This window comes from Etheostoma spectabile, chromosome 13, assembly GCF_008692095.1.
Source record: "Etheostoma spectabile isolate EspeVRDwgs_2016 chromosome 13, UIUC_Espe_1.0, whole genome shotgun sequence".
Taxonomy (NCBI): domain Eukaryota; kingdom Metazoa; phylum Chordata; class Actinopteri; order Perciformes; family Percidae; genus Etheostoma; species Etheostoma spectabile.
Window position 1 is genome coordinate 546,242 of NC_045745.1, and position 15,447 is coordinate 561,688.

At 41.9% G+C, this 15,447-nt stretch overlaps 1 protein-coding gene and 1 long non-coding RNA gene across 27 annotated transcripts in view; one reads left to right on the top strand and one right to left on the bottom strand.

Moving 5' to 3' along the window:
• LOC116700434 (uncharacterized) overlaps positions 1 to 910 on the bottom strand; it is a 15,071-nt gene extending 14,161 nt beyond the window's left edge. Inside the window, exon 1 of the long non-coding RNA XR_004334654.1 lies at positions 891 to 910. This is a non-coding gene — a long non-coding RNA (uncharacterized LOC116700434). The remainder of the gene's footprint in view (positions 1 to 890) is intronic.
• dlg2 (discs, large homolog 2 (Drosophila)) overlaps positions 1 to 15,447 on the top strand; it is a 276,897-nt gene that overhangs the window by 36,235 nt on the left and 225,215 nt on the right. The window lies entirely within an intron of this gene.

Consider the following 15,447-nt stretch of genomic DNA (forward strand, 5'->3'; position numbering starts at 1 on the left):
GGTATTTGAGACTATTGATGTTGCCTTCCACCCTGCAGATCTCTTGCACCCCATACTGGATGTAACCCCAGACCATGATTTTTCCTCCACCAACTTCACTGTTTTCTGGTTGAATCTTGGATCCATGCGGGCTCCAGTAGGTCTCCTGCAATATTTGCGGCAACTGTGGTGTAATTCAACCGAAGATTCATCTGAAAAATCCACTTTCTTCCACTTCTCCAGCGTCCATCCTTTTAGCAGGCTGTGGGCCTTGGCAAATGCCACACGGTTTTTCAATTGTCTTTTGTTTAGTGCTGGCTTCTGGGCACTGATTCGACCATGGAGGCCATTTCGAGACAGAATCCGACAAACCGTTTTGGTTGACACAGGGACTTCAGGGGACCAGGTTGGTGGAGCTCTGCTGCAGTGGAAAATGGCTGGCCTTGGATTTTCGAGCCCACCAACGGGCCCTCTCGAGCAGTTGTCTTGTGGGGTTTGCCTGACCTGGGCTCGTCAAAAACGTCTTCAGTGTCTTCAAATGTTTTTTTAATCCTCTGTACTTGATGCTGAGACACATTGAAGGTGGGGGGGGGGTGTCCTGCACATCAGCAGTGGATCTGGTCTTCAGCCCTTGATAATCAAAACTTTAGTCTCAGGGTGAATCTTAGGCATGTTTGCAGATGTCAGTTGCAGTTGATGTGAAGGTCTAGTGTATTGGGGTTGTTTTATACAACACCTGAGACCTAATTAATCCATTATTAGTCACAGGTGAAGCTCATATAACAAGGCGACAACACTTATGTCTTTGCGTAGTTCAAACGAGGTGTGGTGTTCTTTTTAGGGTCACGGTTTTCAGTTCTGTCGGTTTCTTGTAATTTTTTGTTAATCTTAAACACTTTTATATTTAGTACAATATACTTCAGCATAGCTATATAGCTTAATTATCCACAATGTGGATACAGTAATAAAAAATAGTCATATCAGTATCGTGCACAAAATGAACTTTGACTTGACACTAAGACATAATTGCGAACGTTGATTGGGGAGAATAAAACAACTCTAGGCTGGTTTTCCAGTGGTATGTAGGTGCCCAAGTGAATGGGGCTATGTACCTTTAAGGGCATTCTGTTACTTCAACTTAAGTATACACACGCGCCAGTAAACGTGAGACTTGCGAAATTCAGCACATGCCTGTGTGTTTTCTGCTCGATTGCTTGACATATAAGTATTCATTGAAGTCTAAGACCGTGTGGACATTTGAATTCTTTACATGGTGTCAGAAGCGTTTGACGGACGCTTGCTTCTTCGAAAGATGGCCAAGTCCGAAAAGTTTTGCCTTTTATTGTCCGAATGAATGGTCTGACTGGAAGCTGCGTTTCCAGCGATTTTGGCTGGCCACAAAGCTGAGTGAAGGACGGCGTGGTGCAAGTCAGTTTGCTGATTTATGCCTGGGGCCTGAGGCGAAAACATCTTCAAGTCTTTTACCTTTGAGATGGGGAGAATGAGAGTGACATTGATGTTGTGTTGGTAAATTATACGACGCATACTTCTATCCTAAACACAACGTGATTCACGAGCGCGCGTTTTCACCACAGATTGTAGCGGCCTGGTAGAAAACTGAAATGTTTAACAGAGCCCTGTATGAGCTCAGAACACGTGACTTTGGTGTAAATAGTGACAAACACATTTGTGACTGCATTGTTGTAAGCATTTTGGATAAAGAACTGTCACGTAATTACAGCTAAGGGCTGAACTTACACTTGCCCGAGGTTACACTCCAGGTTCACTGCAGGACGAGACACATGCAAGGGCAGGAAATCCGCGGGAGAGATTAGGCGAGGAAAGTCCAAGTGGAAACCTAAAAGAGAGAAAATGATCACAGAGACTGAAATGTGGAAAATGTGGAAAATTGAAAACACAAAGATCCAGAAAGGTGCCCAGCTGACTCTAATGTAACCAGTGTAAGAAGGTGGGTCACTGGGAAATTAATGTTTACAGTAAATCAGTCAGAGAAGTGACAGAGACCGTTTCACAGACACCATACTTCCTGGGTGCAGTCACAAAGAACAGGACAATACAGTTTAAAACTGGAACAACGCCAGTCAATCAAATTGACACTGGTGCAGATAAACATTATGGGAGAAAAGACTAAGAAATTAGTTCCCGACAAGAAATTAGAGTACTCTGATGTCACAATGTGAGCCCAAGTGGGAAGTTGGACTATTTAGGAAAGTTTCAAGCCATCCACAGAATAAAGGAAAGCCATACGCTTTCCAGTGTACGTCATCAGTGGCCGAACGCAAACAATCTGCCAAGCAGAGTCACAGCAAAGATGATGGGGCTTGTGAAACGTGTCGAAGAAGTCCACAAAGCATTTGGTGAGCATGGAATCTCAAACAAGCTGTTAGAGATAATCTGGCTATACACAGTGCACACTGCTCGTCGTGTTCCCAATGCCTTTACTGCAAAAAGTAAAAGAGGAATTAAAACCCGCCGAGGAAATTAGGTGATTGTGACTGAGCCCACTGACTGGTGTGCGCCTATGGTGAGTTCCAAAGAAAAATGTTAAGGTGCGCATCTGTGTTGATTTGAAGAGGTTGATGAAGGCTGTAGAGAGACAGGTATGTCTGAGGAAATTACTGCAAAACTCAGTTGCGTTGCGCAACCATGTTCAAGTCTCTGGATGCAGCTTCCAGGTTTTGGCAGATACCTCTACACTAAAATAGCACCAAGTTAACACCTTCATAACACCCTTTGCGAGATATGCGTTTAAAAGACTCCCATTCGGGATCACAAGTGCTCCAGAAATCTTTCAACGCAAAATGACAAGACACTTAACGGCGGAGGCGTGGCTATCTTCATGGATGATGTCCTTGTGTACGAGATTCTCCAGAACGCACGACCAGCGTCTTAGTAGGTGCTGGAAAGTTTTGAGTCAGCCGCCTGAGAACTAAACAAAGAAAATGTAAGTTCAGGCAGGACCAGCTTTACTTCTTGGTCAGTCAGTGACAAATCAGGTGTGAGATCTGACCCTAGAAAGTCAAGGCAATCAAAGACCTAAGTGTATTCTGGGCATGTTTAACTACTTGGGAAATACATTCCCAATCTGTCTCCAGATGATGTGGGACCACTCTCAGCAGGAGGCATTTTAATAGATTAAAGACATCCTGTCCACTTCTCCAGTCCTGAAGTTCTACCATGGGAATTGCCGTCTGCTATCTCTAGCTGACGCCAGCAGTTATGGTATAGGTGGAGTACTGCTGCAGCTACATGAAGGGGAATGGAAACCTGTGGCATACTGCCTACGTCATCTGTCTGATGCAGAGACCAGAAATGCACAGATTGAGAAGGAGGTTTGGCAAGTGTCTGGGCCTGTGAAAGATTTAAAAAAAGTACCGTGTGGCCTTGAGAGCTTCAAATTGGTCACCGACCCAAACCCTAGTGCCACTCATGAATCAGAAAGACCTGGGCAACGTTCCAAAGTCTACTCATGAGACTTATAAGATTGCCATGGCTGAATATGCACCAGGAAGACCTTAACTGTTGCCGACACACTCTTCACAGAGTCCTACAGTGTTGGAAAAGGAGGCTGACACTCAGACGTAGCGTGCTACATATCAGCCGTTGTCATAACATACCAGCAACTCCACATAGGCTCGAGGCCATAAAGACAGCTACAGCGCGGACTGTAACCTTCAGTTGGTGTTGCAGTACTAAAGTCTGCGTGGCCGAGTACATAGGCCATGTCCCGCAACAATCAGAGAGTACTTTCCCACGAAAGCTGAATTATCTGTATGTAATGATCGGTCATCAGTGGCAGCTGCATGGTGATTCCAGATGTGCTGAGATGGACATCCTGAACCGAATACACGACGGACACCAAGGTTGGTCGAAGTGTAGAGAGCAAGCCCATGCGTCTGTATGGTGGCTCGGCATCTCATGAGAAATCTTTCAAAAAGTCCAGTCCTGTCAGGTGAGATGAAACCCGTCACCGGAAAGAACCCCTCATCTCTACCCCTTGACTGTATTGGAAGAGACTTGCTATGGACCTGTGCAATTATGTCAAAAACATTTACCTTGTTGTGTCACACAATTTTTCCTGATTCCAGGAAATATTCACCTGCCGACAATCACTGCCTCGCAGGTAATCTTGAAATTGAAGGCACTGTTTGCCAGTTTGGCTGTCCAGACGAGGTCATATCGACAATGGGCCTCAATTTTCATGCAAGAATTTAAAGACTTTGCGAGAGAGTTTGATCTGGAAACTGTCAAGAACTGAGGATGCATTGGAAAAAGGGAAACAAGAGTTTTACTTTAATAAGCGCCATGGAGCTAGGCCCTTGCCTCTTAAAGCCTGATGATCCTGTCCTCATGAAGCTGGACCCATTAGAAGCCTGGAGAGCACCTGCCGTTGTCTCTGGAGGCAGCGTCACTCCAAGCTCCTTTGGATTGAAACGCCTCAGGAGCAACTTTGAGACGCAAACGGCGTCACTTGAGCATGTTCCTCCAGCGGCTGAAACCATACACTCTCTCGCTCCAGATGAACTTCAGCAAGGAGCTGCCACAAAGCAGAACTGGCCCCGCAGTCTTCACAGACACTGCTCACCAACCCCCAGTGTCTGTTCCATACCCGGTCTGGTAGGCTCAGTAAACCTGTTGTAAGGTTGGATCTGTGAAGGAGAAATCACATGTTTGCTGTGACAGTATGACTGTTTTGTTCATTTTTGGGCATGGACTGTGGGGAGGGGAAAAGAAAATCAAGGCAAATGTTTACCGATCCATGGACTGAAAAAGTTGGCCCTTTGAAGAGCTTATGGTCTAATGCTTGTTAGTGTAATGTACAAAGTAGTGTTGAGTTTAGTCATGGATAATACTGCCTAAACGTTAATCAATACAGTACCTTTTCAAATGTTCAGTTTGAGTAGTCAGGATATCTTTGTATCTCGTTCATTGTCTAAAGAAACAAAATAAAAAGGGAGAGTCATGTAATGTGCCCAGTGAATGGAGCTACATACCTTTTTAAGGGCATTCTGTTTACATCCATACAAAAGTTTGCACGCGGTTCCAGTAACGGGAGACTTGCGAGTGTGAAGAAGTTCAGCACATGCCTGATGCTTTTCTGCTCGTTTGCTTGACATAACAAGTATTCATTGAAGTCTAAGACCGTGTGGCATTTGATACTTTACCTAGGAACCTTCCCAAAAATGCCCAGGAGGCTGCAAATGTTGGTATAGTATGAAATAGGATGGTGGATTTAGAAAAAAAATAATTTATAGATAAATCAAATTTGAACATTTCTGTCAGTGGCATTTACATTGTTAGTTAATTTCCTGTCCTGGCCTGGGAACATTCATACGGTTTGATAACGGGACTTATTGGACATTTAACTTATTGCACTTACAATAACGAGCGTAGCTGTCCTCAATTTAGGTATCCTGTACGTCTCTTCTCTGTTTTTTCCTGCATCCACTATGTGTGGTTGTGTGTGTGCGCGCATCGTTGCAAGGGAACTGAGCAGCCCCGCCCGCTGCAGAGAGCCACAGGATTGAAACAGCTGCAGCTTCACGGCTTTAGAGTGAAAAAACATTACAATACAATGATGGTTAAAATGTATAAGGTCGGCAGGACCTGAATTGGACTGAAATGTTTTGCACTGTCTTTCGCTGTAAGTTTTGTTACAAACTTGTACACACCTCTTCTTTGTGTGAAAGGGAAACAAACAGTGTCTGAGGTCACATACAGTATTAGTACTAAATTGCGCATGTGGTGAGCCTTGCAACGCACATGGGCTTCTGAACAAGACAAGCAAACTAATGGTTTGGTTGTTTTTTCATGGACCGTGCCACCCCTAAAACACATCAGGTTTAATAAAATCCAGCATGACCTGCTGCCAGTCCCCAGCATTTGAATTCCCTACATGGTCTATGTGAAGATGATGATGCAGGAAGACCAGGATCACCAAAATTTAACTGTTTTCTAAAGCCAGTGTGAACAAAAAAACTAAATGCAACAACGTCTAACTTTTCTGGTCCGAAACAAATATATACTGAAGATATAATAAGGTGGTGAACTCCGTACCCATTATAGATTGTCATTGAGGTATAAAACTTGGTGTATCCCTTTTAATGTAGCTGCTTAATTGGCACATCTCTATGTGATTTAGTATCACACTGTTCCAAGCCATGTCAAAGGTAGTCTCATTGGTAGGTTTTAGGGTTTCAGTGTTACTTAAAGGATTACAGGACTTCTCTAGAGCTTTAGATCAATAGATCATCTGTTGAAGCAGTTGTCAGGCCACATTAACATTTACTTCTGTTATGTTCCTCTTTGTCATGAGGTGAATAAACGCATTTTGGAGTCTACTTCATTTTAACACACCTCTATATCACTTTCACACTGCTGGACACTGTCTATACACATGGAGTAATATTTTTATGGTTTGGTGAGATTTTTATGATGTTTTTTTTTATTACTGTCACAGCTGCTTTTTTTTGTGTTTTTCATTTACTCACTGTACTGAGTTAATGAACAGTGATTTGTTATATTTAGATAATCATAGCTCAGTAAGAATTGATTTGAGAAAGGCTGCCATCTGTGGAGAGAGAAAGAGATGAGATGCTTTGGCAATATTGTTATTTTTCACATTCATGCCAATAAAGCAACTTGAATTGAATTAGAGAGAGGAGGAGAAAGAGGAAGACTTGAGAGACTTGAGAGAGATTAGAGAGATGGAGACTAGAGAGAGAGCAAGAGAGAGACTAGAGAGAGAGCGACTTCAGAGAGCGAGAGAGAGACTTTAGAGAGAGATCAGAGAGAGAGGGACTTGAGAGAGAGGAGAGACAAATCCCTCCCACCAACATGGCAATTTAACCTTCATATGTGTTGCAGTGGCTGTCATTTTGCATGTGTAACATATTTATAGGCCTGGTGTGTATTTCATGAGAATCTGAGTGAGGATGATAGTGCTCAGGAAACAAATTGTAATATAGACACTAGTGTTTTCACACCGTCCCACATGGAAAATCTGTTTATTGTACATTTAGAAGATGATTGCTTGAAATGCGCAAAAATAATCACCACACTGACACATGTCTCACTATTTAATACAATTCGAAATCAGGGAAGTAAGCAGACTGCAGTGGTGTAACGTCACAATGTACATCAGTTAGAAAATAGACTGACATTTTTTTGAATTCACCTGATATTCATTGTTTAATTATTTCCTTGAGTGAATTTTTTAATTAATGCCGTTTCTAAAACAGGCACAACATGCTTCACAGACTCTCATACTGAAAACAAGATAAAAAGAGCTAGCACATTTTAGATATATGATTTCATGTGACGTGATGACATGCCTATGTTTTACAAATCAGTCTGTACTATACACCCTGATTTCTTTAACATGTATTACAACATTTTGGAACTAACTGAACTGTTATTTTCACACAAAGAACAATGAAATAAAAAGTAAGTGTAATGTGAGTAAATAATAAAGAACAACAACAAACATCTTATGCTAACTAATAAGTAACGATAATAAGAATAATGTTCGAGTGCATTGGAATTACCAACATGTACCTTGACTGTTGAACATAGTTGTAAAATATCATTGTAAGCAATAGTCCACAGGTTTAGTAAATAAGTAGGTCTGCAGCTATTGATTATTTTAGTAATCGAGTATTCTACCAATTATGCAAAAGTATGTGTATGTGGTGTGTGTGTGGTGTGTGTGTGTGTGGTGTGTATATATATATATATATATATGAAAAGAAATCCTGTTTACTAATCCCTTGTACATGTGGATTTGAAAGTTTACAGCAGGGCTATTCTGTTCTATACTGTTCTGGGGAATACATTATAAGAAAACTGATCTGAGTGCAGTTTAGAAAGAACAAAGAATGCAGACATCATCGGCATGGTCATTGACGTGCATGTTAAGGGCCATGTGCAGGAGGCGTTGGTAAAAAGCGAGGGAACTGGTTTGTCTCCGCCAGCAGCTAAGTGTATTAACAGTTTTCGTTTTAGATTGTTTTTTAAAAAAAATCAAATTTTGTAGAGTGCATCGGTAGCTGTGTAAAACAGTGGAAGAGAGTGTGGACATTAATGTTACCTTGTGTAACTTGTCCACTCGTGGACACACTGTACAGAGTTTTCATTGTTTTGCAGCTTAAAATGACCCCAAACTCTATCGTTTTCTCTGCCTGTCTCTTCTCTTAGCCCCTGACTATTTTGCTCTCTTTCTTATTTTGTAATCTGTGCAACGTTAGTTACATTGTTTGAAGCTTCGAGGCAAGAAAACATGCTGTCTATCAGCATCTTGATATGCCACACATGTGAAGTGGATGGATTATCTTGGCAAGGAGAAGTGCTCACTAACACCTAGACAGATTTGTGAACAACATTTGAGAGAAATAACCCTTTCATTATGTAGAAAAAGTCTTAAATCTTTGAGTTTGGCTCATAAAAATGGGGGCAAAACAACAGTGTTGCGTTCTAATTTTGTCCGTATATGTGTTCACAGCAGAAGAGCAGATTTTATGTACTGGAAGAATATTAGTATTAGTAATCTGGTATTGATTTAAACCACATCTCTGGGCCTAAAAGCTTTGAGCTTCTGTGTACAACAGAAATGTCAACCTACCATGAAGAATGTTGGCTCTGTTCTAGTATTATTAAGGTGCATTTCCATGGAGACACTGTATGAGGAATGTGCTGCAACATGTTAATAGTGAAGTAGGTTGTTGAAATGTCAAACAATTATACCTGTGCCCACACAACACAAATATTTTCTCAGTGAAGTTTAAGGCTGAAGCTGTATTTATTCCACTTGTTTACTATGAACATCCTCACTTAAGTTTGACATTAAGTTGAGATGGAGTAATGTGGAGGTGTGAAATATATAGATGTACAGTAGTATAGGTAAGTTGGAGCTCCAGTAGAGGGAGCCAGAAGACTGGGTTACTGTTGTTACATCCAGTTCACTGCTCCACATCCTGCTTTTGTCAAGAGTGATTGAAGAAAGGCTCACACCTCATTTGCTGAGCTAAATCATCCGGGGTTGCCAGAGTCTAAAGACAATAGATGTTTTTGTAACTGGTCTGTATCAGCTTTGACTGGTGTCCACATTGCTGAAACCACAGCAAACTCTGGTAGAACTGTTTAGTATCATAGTGTGAGGCAGACATAGGATTCACCTGTGTAGAGCTCTAAGTCGTATAATGGGAATACCCTTTGTATGTAATACTAGATGTTGTGCATCTGGGTATGCATGATCGTCATGCAAGAACCAAGCAGATCTCAGTACTTTTTTTTTATAGTCAGCACTGCCAGCTAAGTTATTCCTCCCACACTTGTGAGGTCATTAAACACCCACACACTTAGCTGACCCAGCTGCAAGGACTGTGCTTTACCTTCGCTTCGTGGCTGACCACAGGAAATTGCAGCCAACATGCATAAGAGCCACTGTTACTCCAGACTCCCATCATGCTTTGGGCAGTGGTAGGCATGGAATTTACATAAAGCTGTGGGTTATGATTCATCAATTACTGTGCTTCTAATGCAGTGCCACTGCTAAATCTCATTTGGGTCCCAACACCTGCCATGATGATCTGGGTTATTCTCCAGTCAGTGATGGACTTGAGCTGGACCAACAATAGGTTGAGAGACATTTATTAGCTTATTGCAGTCAGTACTGTATGGCAATATTAGTTCGTTGATAAATAACGATAAATGCAGTGCAAATGCTAAAGATATGTTTCCAAATGTGTTGCTATTTAACTTATATTAAGTTTATCGAAAATGTTCCACAAGAGCATATATTGGTCACAATTGTTCTGTGTGGGTTGTGCTTATGAAAAAAGAATATCACCATATGCTTGAACTCTCAAATATTACATTGGTATTGACTATCAGTTTGGCATTACCTGGATGGTATCAAATTTGAAAAGTTTTCAATTACCACTTTGGTGAAAGAATCTGTATGTATCAATGGAAGTACATTTCCAGGATAATTGCCTGACTCTGGCACATTCTGCTCTCTGTGTGTTGCTGTTCTCGAACCTCTTTCTTTTGCACGGTGCAAATGTTCCACCAAAACAAGTTCCTTCCCAAGACTATTTTGCAGAGCCAGTGTCGCTACATAAGACATAGTGCTGCCAAAGATGGTTGTGGTTGGTTTAAAGAAATGAAAAAACCCAGATCGTTTTTTTCTCCAATCCTAGATAGTATATGTGGAGTAGCCAGACCTGTGCAATATGGAGATAATACGTAACTAATTAAAAATCTTGCAGTTAGTTTAAACATAGTAAAATATCGGCAATACAATTCCAAAACAGCCTGTAGTAATGTAGTAATTAAACAAGAGCACATTTTAAGTTAGATACTAAGTCACATTTAGCTGCAATTTAGTACACCTTGATATTTTGAGCAGTATTCATGACTTATTTATTCCAAGGAGGTGAGTAGCCTACAGGCTACAAGAAATTCACAATTATGCTGAAATAAATTAAAATTTAAAAGTTATTATCCTCTAAATGATGTACCATGTTCTATGAATAGTATACACACACTGCCAGGGATTTCATGGCACTATGGGATTTTCTGGCTAAATCCGGAAGTCCGGCTTTTCCGACCTGAAAAATAAGGCTCTCGTAAATCATGCAAATTAGCAAATCACGCAAGGCACATGTGGGTATGGTAAAAATGAAGACCGCTTACTGATGTCAACGTTTTTTATCCTCTGATTCTGTCTTCATGTCTCAGTAGTCCATTCACTGTCAAAATGGAACTTCATTCAAAGCAGAGCTCCACAGTATTTGCTTGAGCCAGAAAAAGAGCTCTACAGTGAACAGATGGCGTGGGCAAGCTGTCAGCGTAGAAGTTAAAAGAAGCTAGCTGGCGGAAGCAGAAGCTGACGGGTGCCAAAGCTACCAAGAGATCTGCGAAGAGATGAAGTATATGTACTGAAAGAATCCCGCAGTGTGGCAGACAAAGTTCCAGTTGTGGACCTTTGTTTAAAGCTGCAGTAGGGAGTTCTGAGAAAAAAGTGGACTTAGCCAAAAAATTGAAAGCAACACACTTAACAGGTCTCCCCCTTGCTCTCTGCTGCGCTACAGCCCCCCTCCCACAGCTCCTCCCCCACAGCGGGGCCTGCCGTGAACGCGCAGGCTAGTAAGCAGGGCCACCGATGCTTTCCACATCCTCATGGACAATACAGGGGATTTATTCTGAGGAGGGTATAGTTTATGTAAAAAATTTGCTTATTTAAAATATTTTATGAAAAGTGTTAATTTTTTCAGGGTTTAAAATTATTTTATGTAATCGCTCATTTGTGTGAACAAAAGTAGCACGTTACACAATCATACTGAATTACCTTTGGATCAATTTAAAACAGTAAACTTTCAGTAGGAATGATGAATCAGTGAGGAAGCTCAATAAGCCAAGGAATAACAACATCTAGAAATATTCTTAGGTTTTATTGATATGGGTAAAATAAATCAGCTTTTTTGCAAAGTACTCTGCACAAGGAAATACTGAACATTTGATTTGGACTGAAGACGATTCCTTCACTGCCTCTGTGTCTGGGGCATGTCTGACCTGTTGAAGGAGCATAAAGAATTGTGTCAGACATTTGATTTACGAATTACATCCTTAGGGGGAAGAAAACGTGTATGTTAAAAAATAATCAAAAGTAGAACTCTGCCTTGCCAAACGTTGACAGGGACAGCGCACAATAAAAGTAGTTTAACCATAGCTACAGTTATTGTGATCGACAAAAAAAACATTTTGGCTTACTAAATGTAGGCATCGAAACAATATTACTTATACTGAGGGTGAAGGAGTTAGCAAGTAAAGTTAATCTTCACCTGCTACAACAGTCCTGCCGTGCTACAAGCTAACTGTAAGATTTAGCAACAAGCTACAGAGTTAAATGAGATTTGCGCTATCACCAGTGATACTGTAACCATCGATATCTTAGTTGTGTACGCTTGTTCTTTAAAAATTAAACAAATCAAGCAGGGATACTTACATGTCGAGCAGAAATGTGGCTAACGCTAGCTCAGAATCCGTGTTGAATCCTTCCAGTAGGCGTAGCTCCCTCCACCTCTGAAAAGCCGCTTCGATGTTGACCCTCGTTTTATTTCGGGCTCGGTTTGATTCTTTCTTTTTAGCTTGCTTTTCATCATCGGTCTTCTTCTGTTTACCCGTCTTTGTTTTCGACAGGTGTCACTCGAGAAATTGGCAGTTTTCCTGAAAAGTTGGGCGGTTCTCAATATGTGTTTCTTCTATGGACTTGTGTCCTGTGTCCTTGTGAAACGTCATGTTTGGTGGCCAAAGTACTGACCCAATACACAAGTAACATTTCGCCAAGAACAGTTAAAATCCCGGATGTGATCTCGACAAGCCCATTACCGAGGATACATCGGATGGTAACTTGTGTGAACTTGGCCGGGCAGGTATCCCAGCATTCAATTCGGGTGTAAAGTGCTTTGGTTTCGGTACACATATTTTCACAATTACGTCTATTATTAAATCAATAATTCATTTTAAGATGTTTTAAGGCGAGAAATCAGCGGTGTAGATTTGAATATAGGCAGTTCAACGAAAATTGATGGTGAATTAAAAAAGCCTTCGGAGTTTGAAAGCTCCGCAAACCCCGGCGGGCGTAGCAAGCTCGCCAGCCGGAATGACTCTCGCGAGGGTCAGTCAGTCGCTTACGACCCCTCTGGCCCCACGTCTAGACAGACCCTCTGGCCCCACATTTAGACAGACCACTGCAGCAAAGCCAGGTCCACAATTGTAAGAATTTAAACATTTTTTTCCGCTGTCATATATATCTGTCCTCCTCATCTGGCTCTCCTCCCTTCGGGTCCTCTTCTGCTTCTCGGTAACGTATACAGATGGCAGTGACTAACTTTACCAGTCCATCTATAATTTTAATGCCTATTTTAACGTTTCTTTTCTGCTTTCAATAAATTGAATCAGACAAAGTTACAAGGATTTTTTTCCCGCTGTGTCGGTATTATATAGTTATTGGCCCGTGATACTTAATAGCACTTTAATTGAAAACCTGGAAGACTAAACAACAAAATAACAAGGCGGGTGTGAAGGGTGAGTCCTTGCTTTATTATGAATCAACACATCAAGCTAACTATAAAGTGGCAAGCGCCCTCTTTGCTGGGGGTGGTCGCAATAACAGGGAGAACGTTCGTCTCAAAACTGTCAACCGTTTTGTGTTCTCTGAACTTGCGAGTTCAGTCTTCCAGGTACAGATGCAAGTACGGTCTCCCCAAGAACACAAGTCCGTTCTTTGCTTACTTGGTATTGAGAAACGCCCATTGTTTCTCCGCGATTAGCACAGCTGCAGTGCACTAGCAATCTTGAGCTGTTACGCGCTGTGCGGGGGAGGGGTATGAGCAGCGCGTACACGAGAGTGATTGACACTGCTAAGACAGTCCTCCTGGCTCTGATTGGCTGTTTCTGACCGGGAGCGGTGTTTTCTGCAAGTGGCAGTAGGAGCACAGGGAGGAGACACAGGAGCTTGATTTTTTCACAGATTATCTGTCTCTTATTCTACTGTCAGGACTAGTGACAGTTTTAACAAATATGTAAAAAATACTTTTACAAAAGTTACCTATGAAGCTTTAAAGACCTAATTTACTAGAAAAAAACAAAAAATATTAATTTCAAGATGTGAAGCAATGACTAAGACTTAAAAAAAAACTACATGTAGTAAAACTCAGATTTCATAAAGACGTGGAATTTATAATACAAAGCCTTGGCCTCAATTTCTGTTGCTTCCTTTTCAACTAGACAGTTTTTTTTTTTTTTTTTAGTGCGCTAATGACTTTTCCGCAGGTATTTGGAGAAACCAACACAAATTGTTCTATGCTCGTATGCCAATATTAGTTGTTGTTTCAAGACAACTGAAGATATAAGTGCCTGTATTTGCTAAATCCCCCATCAACGGTACTATAACATCTCATAAAGTACTGATGCTGAGTATGCAGGTTAACAGTTGGCAGATGCGTTCAGTCACTCTACCCGTACGTACAGTACAACACGCCCACCGTGAGCTGCAAAAAAGCTCTGGCCTCCCCACGAAGGACGCTTGTTAAAAAAAAAATACGGGGACGTTTGGCCTCTCTGACGTGGCTGGGGTCTCTGTTCAACCGGGAGGAGCTCACAAAGAAATGACAGAAGTTGTTTTGTTAATTGGCACAGCGGAGTTTGTTTGCAGTTTAGCTCGCACGTTAGCCGCTGAGCTGTAGCGGCGTGCAGGCAGAGCGAGCAGCCACCGGATTAAACCTAGTGACCCGTGCGGCCTGCTTAGAGACGATGTGACCGGCAACTAACGTTAACCGGTCCTATGACAATCAACGTTATATTTGAACGATAGGTAACCCAGCCGACGTCTATTCCAATTGAGGCTGGCGTTAGCCGCTGAACTGCGTCTACCAAAAGTTGAAAAATGTCAACTTTCTGATTGGCGCTCGACATGCTCAAAACGCCCAAGCGACAGATTGTTTGTTGCAGCTGAGAGAAGCCTGCTTCCATTAAAATTAATGACTTCCGGTAACTTTAGAAGCTCAAGTTGGCAGCGTTGTGAAGCGTCTCCTGCTGGGGAATTTGGCCTCTTTATGGTTGGGAATATAAGAGGTAGCTAAGATTTCTTGGTATTTGAGACTATTGATGTTGCCTTCCACCCTGCAGATCTCTTGCACCCCATATGGATGTAACCCCAGACCGATTTTTCCTCCACCAACTTCACTGTTTTCTGGTTGAATCTTGGAATGCGGGCTCCAGTAGGTCTCCTGCAATATTTGCGGCAACTGTGGTGTAATTCAACCGAAGATTCATCTGAAAAATCCACTTTCTTCACTTCTCCACGTCCATCCTTTTAGCAGGCTGTGGGCCTTGGCAAATGCCACACGGTTTTTCAATTGTCTTTTGTTTAGTGCTGGCTTCTGGGCAATGATTCGACCATGGAGGCCATTTCGAGAAAGAATCCGCAAACGTTTTGGTTGAACACGGACTTCAGGGGACCAGGTCTGGTGGAGCTCTGCTGAGTGGAAAATGGGCTGGCCTTGGATTTTCGAGCCAACAAACGGTCCTCTCGAGCAGTTGTCGTGGGGTTTGCCTGACCTGGGCTCGTCAAAAACGTCTTCAGTGTCTTCAAATGTTTTTTAATCCTTGTACTTGATGCTGAGACACATTGAAGGTGTCTGCCACATCAGCAGTGGATCTGGTCTTCAGCCTCTTGATAATCAAAACTTAGTCTCAGGGTGAATTAGGCATGTTTGCAGATGTCTAGTTGCAGTTGATGTGAAGGTCTGTGTATTGGGTTGTTTTATACACACCTGAGACCTAATTAATCCATATTAGTCACAGGTGAAGCTCATATAACAAGGCGACAACACTTATGTCTTTGCAAAAATTGACTCAATGGGCTTTACCAAGCTGTGAATA